Below are 13490 nucleotides of genomic sequence, written 5' to 3' on the forward strand. Positions count from 1 at the left end.
CTAGGTTTCTCTTAACTCTTCACCAACCCAGAAACTTTTATGTGCCCTTATAGTTTAGTGCAAGGAAAAAAAAACAAAAACCATGTCTGTTCATCCATGTATCAATTGTTTATCATCATCTCCATCCAAGAGTGTAACTGCTGTATGATAGTCTATGCATGTACTTAACTTCATTAACTCCTGCCAATTTGTTCTCCAAAATGGTGATGACAAGGCCACTTAGTCCTACCAGCAATGCACATTCCTACATCCCTATTTCCCCCAAAGACCTAGCATTATCCAGCTTCTAATTTTTACTTTTTTCACAAGTGACACATCATTCTTAACTTGTATTTCTTAGCGTAAGTTTGTTAACTTTGGGGATTAACTTTTCAATAAGTTGCCTATTCATTTACGCTTTTTTTTCCCCCAGTTCAGGTTGATCTGTTTTTCTTGTCAGTTTGCACAGGTTCTTTGTAAATTGAAATACTGATCCCTGAAGGGTTTTAGATAACACAAATTTCTTTCATCTGTAAATGGAATATAAGTTTTGTTCTCAGTGTCCATTACTTAAAAAAAAATCTCTAATTTTTTATGTAATCCAATTAATCATTTTTGCCTTGTGGTTTGTGCTAAATTTCTTTAAGCATTTCTTTACTGTCCTTACAGCCAAAGGCTTACTTGTACATGTTTTTCTGATTAACTTTGTTTTACTTTTCACATTGTGCTATTTTTATCCCTATAGGGCCCTACTTGGTTTATAATGTTAGATGCAGATCCAGGATCCATCTTCATGTTTCTCCCTAAAATGAGCCCCTTTTCCCAGCAGCATATACTTGAAGAGTCTGGCTCCTGGTTAAAAAACCTATGTGTGATTTTTTTCAGGCCTGACCATAGGCAGCGACAGAGACTTCACCTGACAGGTGTCCCAGGGGAAAACTCCCCTGCTGTTTCTAGATGTGGCACACAGCCAGAGCATTCACGTGTTCAGACCCCAGGCTGGCCGTGCTCGTCACATAGTTGGCTCTTACTTTGGGTACCTCTGTTTCTAGGTCTCTTCATCTGAAGCACTGGATGGAAATCTTCCCCGGGCGCTTCTGCCAAGGCCTCCTTATTGGGCGGAGGAGGGAGGCACTCTTCCTTACTCTGACTCAGTGTTCAGGGGAGCAGGGAGGAGTCAGAGGGTTTGAGCCGCGAGCGCAGTAAGTGACGAAAGGCTTCTTTGTTGCTTTCATTCTGGCTCGTCCTTGCTCAGTCCGCAGCTCCCACACCTGAGAGCGTGCTCTCTCCAGCTCAGCCGAGCTGAAGACGCTAAGGCTGTGGATTTCAGAATACAGTTCTTGGACTAGCAGTTTCAGTGTCAACGTCCCCTGGGAACGGTTAGAAATGCAGGTCCTCTAGCACAACTGCAGAGACTGAATCGGATGCTCTCGGGCTGATCATTCGCTTAACAAATCCTCCAGGTGGTTACGATACCTTGTGCAAAAGTTTGAGAACCACTGAACAGCTTACCCTTCATACGTTGTTTTGTGGTGCTGCGTTTTCATATAAGTTCCCATGTGTACATGGGCGTGACTCTGAGCTTTCTGTTCTGTTGCATTAATCTGTTTGCTTTTCTACAATTACCATACTATTTTTATTCCTATGTTTTATTACATTGTGGTGTGTCTTAATATGTGGTATGGCAAATCTCTGCTCTGTCTTCTTGATGGTTTTTTATTTTAACTCTTTGAATATTTCACTCCTGTCTTTTTTAGCTTGCATGGTTTCCGAAGAGAAGTCTACTGTTATTCTTAGCCTTTTACTCTTGTAAATAAAATGTTTTTCTGGTTTCTTTTAAGATTTTCTTTTTTTCTTTGTTTTTCTGCTGTTTGAATATGATACAAGTAGGTGGAAGATTTGGAGGGGTTTTTTTTGCTTGTTTTTTTTGTTTGGTTTTTTTTTTTTTTTTTTTTTGGTATTTTTCTGGCTTAGTGTTCTCTGTGCTTCCTGGGTCTGTTGTTTGGTGTTTGTTATTAATTTTAGAAAATTCTTAGCCAGTATTATTTCAGATATTTCATCTGCTTAATTCTGTTTTTCTTCTTTTGGTATTCCAGTTATACGTATGTTATTCCTTTGTAAATCATCTCATAGATCTTGACTGTGTTTTTGTTTTGTTTTCCTTTTTCTTGTCTCCTTTTTGCACTTAAGTCTAGGAAGTTTTTATTGGCCTTTGCTCATGATTCGTGCTTGTGGTTCTCTCCTTGGTTGGGTTAACTCTACTGATGAACCCATCAAAGGCACTCTTTCTGTTTTAACATCTAGTATTTCCTTTTGTTTCTATCTTAGCGTTCTCATCTGTACACTGTCTACCTTTTCTTGCATGTTATCTTTTTCCATTAGAGTCCTCAACATATTAATCATTTTTATTTTAAATTTTCAGTCTGATAGTCAGAAATCTCTGTCATATCCGAAACTAGTTCTGATGCTTTTTTTGGTTCCTTCACACTTTTTATTTTCAGCCTTTTAGCATGCCTATAATTTTTTGTTAAAAGATGCTTTTGTAACTGGGTGTGATGACCAGTCTTAACTAGATTTACTGTAGTGATCACTTCTCAACATATACAAATACCAGATCATTACTTTGTATACCTGAAACTAATATAATGTTATATGTCAATTATACCTCACTTAAAAAAAAAAGATGAACATGTTTTTTCAAAATTGAGGGAAATAGACTTTTAGTGGAAGGCTTTGTTAATTTAGCTAGGTGCGAGCAGCTGCGTTTAATGTTTTCTGTTGCTGCAAGTTGCCAGAGGGCTCAGATTCCTGAGAGGTTCTTGCTGTCGTCTCCCGCCTTGTCTTTGGCTTCCCTAAGGGCTACTCCTTAGAAGAGTCTGCTTTTTACCGCTCTTTCAGCTGTCATGCTCTGTTGCTACCCTAGGACCCTGCTGGTTTGGTGACAGAAGGCTTTGGGGAGGGGAGTTATTCTGTGATCTTATGATTAAATCTGCCTCTTGTAGTGGACTTGTGACCTTCACGAGTGTTTGTTGGTTTTTACCCCCTCCTTTATGGAGGGCTAGAGGGAGCTGGAGTCTTGGTAATGCATTTTGCCCAGGTGGAATGTTTTGTAAGGTTTTGATAAAGTCTGTTCACCTGAAGAATAGACCTTTGTTATGGAGAACGCTCTAGGCATAATTCACAGTGGTTACTTTGTCTGCTCCCCTTGCCAGAACTATGAGGGGAAATTTCTTGGCTCTTCATACTGAGATCCTGATGGGATTTCTCGGGGGAAGAACCCATGAGAGTGTATGGAACCCCCTAAGCCATCAGCCCTCAAGAGTGCTCGCCCTCAGCCTCTAGCTGTTCCTCACATTTACTATTAAAGTGCCTACTAGTTTATATCTGCAGCAGCTTCTGCTCCAAGCATGAAGATCTTGGCTGAGACTCATTGGATTTGCCTAGTTGTAAATTTTCTGGTGGCCATCTGCTCTGTCACAGTTCTCTGATGGAGCTAAGGCATGTCATTGATCTTTATTTTGTTCAGCTTTTTCTTGTTTTAAGAATCAGGGTGTATTTCCAAGCTCTTTGCATGTCAAAGCTGAAACCAAGAGTGTGAATATATGTTTTCACTATCTGCTTTAACAATTTTGTTTTAGCCATCAAACCTTTTCTTAAATTAAACTCCTATTGAAGCATTTTCTTACAAGTAAGACCAATAAAGGCATAGTGACTCCAGTTGAAGAGGGGATGGGGATGTCTAGTACTCTGTTGGACATAATTTGGAAACTATTAGTCCCTCCGATAATCTGATCAGAACCAGGGCTGAACCCTTCTGAATATTCTGTTATTTTTTTTTCTTAAGCATTCTGTCTTTAATTGATATAAATACTTAATACTGTATTTTTCATTACATAATGTACTCACTCACGATCATTCAGTGTTTACTGTGTGTCCTCATATACTTCACAGGTATATAGTTTATTTGAGGGGGAAATAATGCATATTATATTTTAAATATGTATTTTATATGACTATAGGAAATAAAATGTTCTGCTTAGAAAATTTTTCCCTTCTCATCTAGGAAATATGTTTTTCTTGCATACAGAGGAGAAAGAGTCATTGTCTGTTTCTACATTCTTTCTCTAGATGGACGGGTAATCTTTTAGGAAAATATGCCAAAGGTGTTTGATGTAATTACTTTATTTCCTATCTAACAGATATTAAAAATGTGATAATCTTTCCCAAGATGTTATTCACCAGATCTACATTTCATGATAATTACAAGGTTCACGTAAGAAAATTGCCAGACCTTTCTTAAGTCTTCCAGCGACTTCAGAGTCTTAAAACTTTCAGCTAAATTTTGAGGAGTGGGGCTGGGAGTCTGATATATAATTCTTTTTATTGACTTTCCAATTTCTGTCATGTTATATATGCTTCTGACCTGTTTTTCAACTGAACCAGTAATTTAGTCCATTACTGGTCTGTGTAAATCTTAGCCACAGCTATTTCCCAAGGTGGTTTTGGGTCTAACGAGTGGTTGGTGTTGATGTCCAGCAGGAAATCTTGCAAACCAGATGATTGGTGTGGTTCAAACTGTAACCTTGTTAAAGCGTTGGTCAGGTTGCACTTAGAGTTATTTAATTAGTTTCCCAATAATATTTGTGTACAATTTTTAGGTGACCACCGCTTTTTTTGCTTCCATCACAGTACAGGAGAAGACAGTTGCTTCTTGTTATCAGAGTGAGATATTAATCCAGTGCTCTTTTTTCTTTAAGTCATCTTTAGGCAGTCATTTTGATAACTTCTTTTGAATACTAGTATCTAAAATGGTGTTATAAACTTAAATTGAAAGCGTTCAGTATATTAGGCACTGTACTGGAAAGGTTTTTAAAAACATAAGAGCATTCTCTGTGTTCAAGAAACGAATAGCCTTATTATGGGGACAGCTATAAATTGAATCACAATAAAGTACAATAAACCATACACTAGTGATAGGAACAAAATACTCTGGGATTATAGATAAGAGGGTAGGCAGTTCTTTCTGAGTTTTCAGGAAAGAATTCAAAAGAGGTAACATTTTCATGGGACTTGAAAGACTGGCTTTTGACTAGAAGAGAGAGGAAGGGTATTTTAACTATACAGAAATGATATGAGTTAAAAATTAATTTAAAATATATGTATATTTTATTCTTAGTTTATTGGAGTGTAATTCACATATAATAAGATCCATACATTTCATATATACCATTCTTTGAATTTTGACAAACCTATATAGTTTCACAACTATCACCTAAATCAAGATTAAAACATTTTTTATCACCCCCTAAAAGCCCCTCATGTCCCTGTGTAGTAATCAGTGTATATATGCATTTTTAAGAGACATCAGGTAGAAATTTGAGTGGATGTTTTTTATCTTCTCTGATATTTATTAATTTCATCCTAGATGGTCTGTTTTACCCGGGGTTGTTTTCCTAGCTTTCCAAGTTTGGATTATTTAGGTGTGTGTCTTAGCAAGTTAATTTACGAAAGACTGTTACAAAAGTTAATTGTTTAATAATTTACAGACATGTATTATTATTCTTATCATCATCATCATCATCATCATCATTTTAACAGGGAGGACAGTTTAATCTTACCAGGAGTCAAAGAAATGCAAACCACAATACCACATTCTCCCTGTCAAATTGGTGAAAGTTTGTGTAACTGATAACCCTTAGCCCTGGTCATGATTAGAGCGTAAAAGGAGACAGACTTCGGGGGATTCCACATGAATACCCACCTTGATCCAGGGCTTCTATTTCTGATTGTCTAAGCTAAGGAACAGTCTCCAAAGACGCAGAAATACTGATGCACAAAAATGTTCATCGCAGGGCAACTGAAAAATGAATAGGAGCACTATGTTCAATATCTTGTAATAACTTGGAAAAAATATGAAAATGAATACATGTATGTATATGCATGACTGGGACATTGTGCTGTCCACCAAGACATGTATTATTTTAAAGCTGATTTTACAATACTTGTTTCTTTTAGTTAGGGGAAGGGATGGGATTAAAAACCATAATGTTAAATACACAGATTTGTTTTGTGATTTTATGAAGGCCAAGGCATGACAAAAGAACAAATTGATGGTTTTGAAAAGAAAAGAAGAGGGATGGAAGGGGAACAGCGGGAGGAAGTAATTAAAATGAGTGTTTTAATACACACTCTTAAGGCAGTTAATGAAAACAATACTCTAAATACGCGAGATTCATCCTATTTTGTCTGTATCATTCTCTGCACCTGCTTGCACAATTTGCAAAAGCAGATGCAGTCAGTGCCCTAAAGAAGCTCGTAGTCTGGAATTGGGAATCTGATTTCTGTCATTATATTTATTTACATAAAACACTATTAGAAAGAGTAGGCACTAATTAAATTTGCTATAAAGAAACTGTATATCTATGGGAAAGAAACATAAGAAGTTGTATATAGATTCAGTTAAAATTGTATATGGAAAATGTTATTAGAATTCACTATTTAAAGGATAATGAATTCTGTTTAGGATGAATACTCCATCAGCGAATTCCTCTGTAATGATGTACCTACTCGTGTGTTATGCTAAAACCATTTCATACCTGCCTTTTTTCTCTGTAAAAGAGAAAAGCGCAGCCTGTGGCAGGTGTGTCCTGTAGTTGCTCAGTCCTGTAGTTGACTACGACAAGTAAGTCAGTCTAATATAGTGTAAAATTATATTCAGAATTTTTTTAATCCGAAGTATTATATTTAAAAATTTCTCTTAATTATTGATTCCTAATTATTATGTATTTGGCAAATTTTCATAAATGTTTCATGTATGCTTGAAAAGAATGTATGTTCTCTACTATTGGTATAGTGTTATGTTTATCACCACTAATCAAGCTTGTTGGTTACGTTTAAATTTTATGTTACTGTACCAATCTTCCGCTACTTGATTTACTGATTATTGAAAGAAATGTGTCAAAATCTCCTAGTCTAATAATGAGACTGTCAGTTTTTCTTTTCAGGTCTGTCAGTTTTTGCTTTATATGTTAGGAGGCTGTGTCATTATATGCATACAAATTTAAATTTTATATCTTCCTGGTATCATTTTGCAGTGATGTCTTTATTCTAGGAATGCCCTTTACCTAAAGTCTGTTGTTGAATAGTTTTATTAATATGACTAAGTTTTATCTTAGTTAGAATTCGCCTAAAGCTCTTTACCACTGATTAATTATCAGTCTTCCTTGGTTTAGGTATATCTCTTATAAGCAGCATATGGCTGGATTTTTATTATTAATTTGACCTGACAATCTTTTTTTCTTAAATAGACTTTCATATTTAGAGCAGTTTTAGATTCATAGTAAAACTGGGCAGAAAGTACAGAGAGTTCCTATGTAGCCACTGCCAACACACAAAATCTTCTCTGCCATCAACATCTCACACCAGAGTGGTACCATATTAATACATCATTATCATCAAAAGTCTATAATTCACATTAAATTTACTCTTGGTATTGTACATTCTGTAGATTTAAACAAGTGTCTCATGACGTGTATCCACCATTGTAGTATCATTTAGAATAGTTTTATTGTTTTAAAAATTCTGTGTTCCTCCTATTCACCCCTCCTTCTATCCTAGCCCCTGGCAACCACTAATATTTTCTTGTCTCCATAGTTTTGCCTTTTCAGAATGTCATACAGTTGCAATCATACTGAATGTAACCTTTTCAGATTGACTTCTTACAATTAGTTACATGAAGTTAAGTTTCTTCCATGTCTTTTCATGGCTTGAAAGGCATTTCCTTCTAGCACTGAATAATACTCTATTGTCTGAATGTACCACAGTTTATTTATACATTCACATACTGAAAGACATCTTGTTTGTTTCCAAGTTTTGGCAGTTATGAATAAAGCTGCTGTAAATACCTGTGTGCAGATTTTTGTGTAAACATAAGTTTTCAACACATTTGGGTAAATACCAAGGAACAAAACTGCTGGATCAAATGCTAAGGGTATATTTAGCTTTATGAAAAACTGCCAAACTGTCTTCTGAAGTGACGATACCATTTTGCATTCCCACTGGCAGTGACTGAGAGTCCCTGTTCCTCCACATCCTCACCAGAATTTGGTGGTGTCAGTATTTTGGATTTTGACCATTCTAATAAGTGTGTACTGATACCTTGTTTTAATTTGTAATTTCCTGATGGCATATGATGTTGAACGTCTTTTCATATGCTGATTTGTCATCTGTATATCTTCTTTGGCAAGTTGTCTGTTTTGGTGTTTTGCCTATTTTTCAGTTGTCTTGTTCATTTTCTTATTTAGTTTTAAGAGATCTTTGTATATTTTGATTAACGACCTTTTATGGAATATGTCTTTTCAGACATGTTCTACCAATCTGTAGCTTCTCTTCTCATTTTCTAGACATTGCCTTTTTCAGACTGAAGTTTTCAATTTTAGTAAAGTCCAACTTACACATTATTTCTTTCATGTATTGTGCTTGTGGTGTTATGTCCGAAAAGTCATTACCCAAAGCCATCTAGGTTTCTTCCTGTGTCATCTTGTAGGAGTTTTATAAGTTTTGCATTTTACATTTAGGTTTCTGATTTATTTTGAGTTAAATTTTGTGAAGGGGATAAGCTCTGTGTCTAGATTCGTATTTTTGCATGTGAATGTCTAATCATTCTAACATTTCTTGAAAAGACTATCTTTGTAACATTGTATTGCCTTTGTCCCTTTGTCAAGATCAGTTAACTGTATTTTTCCAGATCTATTTCTGGACTCTCTTATGTTTCCTTGACCTCTTTGTCTATTTTTAATTACCAACACCATGCTTTCTTGATTATTGTAGCTTGATAGTAAGTCTTAAAGTCAGACAGTGCCTGCCAGTCTTCCAACTTTGTTTTACTTCACTATTATATTGGCTATTCTGGGTTTTTTGTCCTTCCATGTAACCTTTAGAATGAGTGTCAATATCCATAAAATACTTTGCTGGGATTTTGACTGAGATTGCCTTATGTTTATAGATCAAGTTGGGAAGACCTGACATCTTGACAACATTGAGTCTTCCCATCCAAAAACCTGGAATGTATTTCCATTTATTCAATTGTTTGATATCTTTCATCGGAGTTTTGTAGTTTTTCTCATATAAATCTTGTGCATTTTTGTTAAATTTATGCGTAAGGTTTTCATTTTGGGGTGTAGTTGTATTGTGATTTTAATTTCATAGTTGCTACTATATAAGAAAGGGATTGACTTTTGTATATTAATCTTGTATCTTGTAACCTTGTTATAATTGCTAGTTCTAGGAATTTTTTGTCAGTTCCTCTTTTTTCTACAAAAATGGTTATGTCATCTGTGAACAAAGACAGCTCAATTTTGTCTTCCTTTTTATTTCCTTTTCATCCTATTGCATTAGCTAGGACTTTCAGTACAATGATGAAAAGCATTGATAAGAGGACGCCTCCTTGCCTTTTTCCTGATCTTAGCCAGAAAACTTCATGTTTCTCACTGTGAGTTTGTTGTTAGCTGTAGATTTTTTGTAGCTATTCTTTTTCAAGTTGAACAAGTTTTTCTCTCTTCCTCGTTGCAGAGAATATCATAAATGGCTTTTGAATTTTGTCAAATAGTTTCCCTGCATCTATTGATATGATTATGTAATTTTTCTTCTTTAATCTGTTGATGTGGTTGATTGCATTGATATTTTAATGTTGAACCAGCTATATATACCTGAGATAAATTCCACTTGGTCATGGTGTATATTTCTTTGTATACATTTTTGATTCAATTTGTTAATATTTTGTTGAGGATTTTTGCATGTATTTTCATGATAAATTCATGGTTTTCTTCTAATGTCTTTGTCTGGTTTTGGTATTAGGATGACCTCATAGAGTAAGTTAGGAAGTATTCTCTCTTCTTGTTCCTATTTTCTGAAAGAATTTGTAGAGAATTGGTGTAATTTCTTTCTCAAATGTTTGTTCGAATTCACTGTTGAACCAGTCAGGGCTTGTTTCTTTCTATTTTGGAAGGTTATTAATTATTAATTCTATTTCTTTAATAGATATAGGATTATTCAGATTGTCTATTTGAGTCTTGGCAGATTTTGCCTTTCAAAAAGTTCATCCATTTCAACTAGGTAATTAAAAATTTGAACATATAGTTACTCTTAGTAATGCTGTATTATTCTTTTCATATCTTTAGGATCTGTATTGATATTCCCTCTTTCATTTCTAGGATCAGTAAATTGTGTCTTCTCTCTTTTTCTTAGTTAACCTGGGTAGAGGCTTATGTATAATAGAAATCTTTTCAGGGAACCAGCTTTTTGTTTGTTTACTTACTCCATTGATTTCTGGAAAAAAAAATTCTTCTCTGTCTGAAGTTAATATGATTAGTACTGACATGGTGTGTTTTTCTTCCCTTTTAAAAAAGTTTTTAACATAAATTTTTTTTGGCAGGGGTAATTAGGTTTATGTATTACTATTTTTTAAATGGAGGTGCTGGGGATTGAACCTAGGACCTTGTGCATGCTAAGCACGCACCCTACCGCTGGGCTGTACCCTCCCAACAATTATGTTTTTTTTTAAACGCCATTGTTACTTAAAAAAAAAATAAATCTGAGTGAGTTAGAAGATAGGACAAGATCCCACTAGAATGTCCCTGTGCAGGGGTTCCCTGTGCAGTAGCAGGACTGAATCCTTGATTAGCTGCCCTTGCGGTCCACGGTTCTGTTCTCTCAGGTCGTCTCCTTCACCAACTTGTCCTACTGTTTTTTTGTAATTTGACATTTTCTTTCTGGAGTACAGTTTGAAGATATGCATTAAAATATAAAACATGTTCAATCTTCAACCCGCTAATACTTCTAGGAGCTTTTCATAAGTCTGTGATTCACAAGTTCACAAAGACGCATGCATAAAAACCAAGATGTTTTAAAAATGAGATATTGCAAACAACATAAATGTGTGTAGATAGGGCAGTGATAAAAATGTAAATTTAATTTAATGAAACAAAATACAGCACAATTGTATTGACATAGAAATAAGTCTGTACCTTTTTTGAGTGCAAAAGTTTACAGAACAGTTTTTATAAACATATTATGTAAAATGTCTTTGTATACAGAGAACTGTCCAAAAGGATGTTTGCCTGAATGCTATCGGTGATTTTCTTTAGATAATGGAACTCTGGATGATTCTCACTTCTTTACATTTTTCATAGTGAGCATATGTGTCTTACAAAAACAGTACATTTTACTGAACTTCGTATAGTTCTTGATTAACAACTTGTGGATTATTCACTTTACAAATGAACTGTTGAAGACTTAAACTTTTCTCACACCATTCAGCACCTTTCTGAATCATCTCTCCTAATACCGATGTTTATTCAGGTAATTATCTTATTTTAATATTAATCTGAAAAGAACAAAATCAGAAGCAATGATTAGTCAAAATCTTTTAAAGCCAAATGGAAGTGAGGTCTTACCTGACATCCTACATGGATTATGTACTTTTAGTTCCTAGGTAATAACTTGGTAATAATGGGGCTGCTCTCAGCTGTTAGGTAATTACTGCTGCTGGAAATAAGCGTGCAGGTACAGTTCTTGCTGAAGTTCTTCATTCGAGACCTGGCAAGTTACGTAGCCTTCCTGGGTCTCAGATCGCTCATCTGAAAATTAGGAAGAAATTGCCTGATTTATCAGTTTGTTTGTGAGCATTTAGTGTGGTATAACTACATGTAAAGCACTTTTAACAGCATCTGAAACTTTAAATAAAAGTGCTCAAGAGACAATTATTATCTATGAGTACAAGAAAAGTCAGTTATCTTGTATTTTCTTAAGTAGATCAGTGATTTTACTTAGGGTGTATCTTATGTAGGATGCTCCTTCCAAATGATAATTTTGGATTTATTTTAGCTCCAGCTCAAAGATGGTCTTCTGTTGCAGTGTACTGTCAGAATTAAGAAGTGAAATTTAGGAATGAATTTTCTAAACATGGTACTGTGATTTTAGCTAATGTATCCTCTTTGACGAATGCTTTTTGGACCATTGGAGAAACGTGGCCTGCTGATAATTAATACTTACTAATTTCCGTTAGTCTGGCTTATTAACATAACAGTAAACATAACAATTTTCAAATTATTGGTGACTGAAAAGTTTGTTCTCTCATTTAATTCCAACAATTTTAATCTGTTCTATTTTTGTTCTATTTCCCCCACCTCAAAGTCTAGATTGAATATTTTCAGTCTCATGAGGATTGTTATTTATCATATTTAAGTTTAATTATTTGCCTGGTAAAACACATTTCATCGTGTGTTTTATAAGTAGGACTAGTATTGATTCTGATTTTATGAAATTCTGTGTGCATCTGGACTTATATAAAATACACAATTAAAGGCTCAGTTATTATTATTTATTATATGCTAAGTCTACTGATTTATTACTCAAATGCTTTTCACAAACTCATATGGTACTAGTAATTTCTCATAATTGTGTCATGATTTGTATCACAGTTCAGGTTTTTTTGAAGAAAAACCATATCTTTCTTGTAATTTTTCTTATTTTCTTGAAAAAGAATGATAAAAAGTAACATTAATATTAAAAATAGGAAAAATAGATTATCTCAACTTTCTGACTGTTCGGTCACTTGCTCTCAATGTAGACTGCCTGCCTAAAAAAGTTTTAAATCAGAACAACTTGAATGATATAGATCTGTTTTTAAATACTGGGTATCAGAATAAGTTCATATTTAAAGAAGGCTTCTATGTAAATGCAGTCTGAATCTGAGAAAATATCTTATTTGCCTTTAGAAAATGAGAAATCTGAGTAGGAATGTATATCTACATAATATATATGTATATATATAATATATATGTATGTATATCTCTTTTGGTTTTGTTTCCCCTAAGAACACTGTTCAGAAAAAGTATCTGGCTTATCTGTTGAAGATATTGAGTCTACACATAGCACATTTTCTTAAGAAAACTTTGTTCAAACTCTAAGTGCCTAGTCCATGATAACTGGCTCATGGTTCTGTGTGCTTTTTCATTAGCACATTGGAATAAAAATAAATACAAGAACTCTGTATTCTTTAATATCAGCTATCACATAATATTCCTTTGATTGTTTGCATATTCACTTTTTTGAACCTACAGCAAAATCTTGGGATGAGAACAATATTCTTTCAATTTCTATAACGGTACTTTACTAGAAGCACAAATAATCTATTAGGATAATTGATCATCAAGCAAACATCAGTTATCATCTGATTGCTCTCTTGCTGCAAGCTAATATTAATCATTTCAGTGAGTCATTTTTCCATTTAATTATGGGAAAGATATTTTATTTCATTATTTTCTGATTCACTTTCATATTTGGAATAGTTTTGAAGTTATATCTCATGTCGTGTACTTTACTGAGTTTGGGGCAAAAGGAAAATATGTCTTTGCTGATGGAAGAAAGGTGAATTCAGTGTTTCGTGGCTCCTAAGCCTTCATTTTAGCAAAGTTTCCATTGTTTCCTCTACTAACGACTTCAAATGAATT

At 34.5% G+C, this 13490-nt stretch overlaps 1 protein-coding gene across 6 annotated transcripts in view; it reads left to right on the forward strand.

Moving 5' to 3' along the window:
* Positions 1-13490, forward strand: part of CCDC91 (coiled-coil domain containing 91) — a 224978-nt gene that overhangs the window by 134503 nt on the left and 76985 nt on the right. The window lies entirely within an intron of this gene.

Source organism: Camelus bactrianus, chromosome 34, assembly GCF_048773025.1.
Source record: "Camelus bactrianus isolate YW-2024 breed Bactrian camel chromosome 34, ASM4877302v1, whole genome shotgun sequence".
In the NCBI taxonomy this organism is placed as follows: domain Eukaryota; kingdom Metazoa; phylum Chordata; class Mammalia; order Artiodactyla; family Camelidae; genus Camelus; species Camelus bactrianus.